General features: G+C 44.7%; 1 non-coding gene across 1 annotated transcript; it reads left to right on the forward strand.

Moving 5' to 3' along the window:
- Positions 1–438: 438 nt before the first annotated feature.
- TRNAL-AAG (transfer RNA leucine (anticodon AAG)) lies at positions 439–520 on the forward strand. The gene has a single exon. It is a non-coding gene; the product is annotated as a tRNA-Leu (tRNA).
- Positions 521–1,802: the final 1,282 nt, after the last annotated feature.

Genomic DNA, 1,802 nt, shown 5'->3' on the forward strand with positions numbered 1-1,802 from the left:
TTATGTGATGATCGATTTATGTCTCCCTCTTCTCTTGTAGAGCCGCTCTCGACACTTTTCTCACAACCTTTTAGCAAAGTGTCTTAACTCTTAGGCTGCGGACTAACTTGGAGGAGCTTCTTCCATAGTGTAAAATGTTTCAGAAAAATTAAAAAGAAATTCGTTCTTATGAATTTAAATTGAAAATTATTGAGTTCTTGAACATAATTACGTAATTCTACGCACTTTTTTTTGGGCACGGGAGAAGGGAGAACAAATACTTAAGGGGGATTTAATTCATGGGAGCCCGTTCTCTTTTTTAGTCTCGTTCATATTATAAGAAAGTGTAGGAAACACGTGGCAAAAACTTGGGTAAAAACTAATAACTTTAACACACCTGAAATGAAAGTGACGATGTTTCTGCTCGTCCTGGACCTTCGTCAGACCCTTCGTCAAGTAGGTAGCGTGGCCGAGCAGTCTAAGGCGCTGGTTTAAGGCACCAGTCTCTTCGGAGGCGTGGGTTCGAATCCCACCGCTGCCAGGTGTTCTTTTGGGGCCTAACACCTGAGTGAACAGCGCTTCGGATTCGTAGTCCTGAGTTTCCAGGTTCGATTTCCAGTGGAAGCGGAAACAAATGGGCTGAGTTTCTTTCACGCTGATGCACCTGTTCACCTAGTAGTAAGTAGGTACCTGGGAGTTAGACAGCTGCTACGGGCTGCTTCCTCGGGGGTGTAACAAAAAGGAGGCCTGGTCGAGGACCGGGCCGCGGGGACCCTAAGCCCCGAAATCGTCTCAAGATAATCTCAAGATAAGCCCACCTCTCTCCTCTCTCTCCAAACTTCCCTACACATCAAACTAAACAGTAATCCAACGACAGCAGCTGCATTAGTAGCACATTCCACAGCCGTTACAATGATTAAGAAAGCCGTTGAGGAATGGGACTCACTAGTGAACATTCTGCACCTACATCCGCCACCAAGAAGATGTTATTAAAACACGACTAAAACAGAAGCGAAAAAGAAACAGGGAAAAAGGAGGAAACCCCACCTCCATATAAAACGTTGACCCAAATATCAGAGTAACAAGGTTATCGGGAATAACCGAACTCAATTACGGGCTCACCATAGCCCATGCTACTTGGAACTTTTAGTTCCGAGTAACTGAATCTAAAACAACAACAACAACAAGAACGAAACAAGTGAGGTCAATCTTGGTAAGTTATAGATCATTTAGAACTGAAATTATGTCTAAAATGGTTGGTTAGCTCTAATTGTCCTCCATGATGAGTCTTAGAGCAGTTTTCCTGCAAAATAAGTGTTTTGCCATCATTTCCATTCAGTTATGCACTTATAGCTCTATAGCTCTATGGAAACTTGTAGGTTGTTGCTCTTGTGATGGTGTGCTGGGCGACTACATCAAGTGCTGCTGTTGTCTCTGTGAGTGGGACAGTCGTGTGAGAAGTGCTCTCTGTGTAATTGGAGACTGGCCACTCCGCCCATCATTGGAGCCTAGGAGAAAAACGTTTAGCATCCTCCACTTGTTGAATCAAGAAACATGACAAACAGAACCTTTCATCTCAGGAGACAACTTCTGTAAAATTGATGTTCGGTGTCTCCCTAACCTTCCCTCCCGCCTTACAACAGCTTCCTTCTTCTTAGTTGCTCAGTAACGGCTTGATAAGAGACCGACTGTAACGCAGTCCAGTGTGTCGGTGAGGTTAGTAGGAGACTGTGTAGTACCAGCAGCAGCAGGCAGTAGGAGACTGTGTAGTACCAGCAGCAGCAGTCAGTAGGAGACTGTGTAGTACCAGCAGCAGCAGTCAG

The sequence above is a fragment of the Procambarus clarkii genome, chromosome 64 (assembly GCF_040958095.1).
Source record: "Procambarus clarkii isolate CNS0578487 chromosome 64, FALCON_Pclarkii_2.0, whole genome shotgun sequence".
Lineage (NCBI taxonomy): Eukaryota > Metazoa > Arthropoda > Malacostraca > Decapoda > Cambaridae > Procambarus > Procambarus clarkii.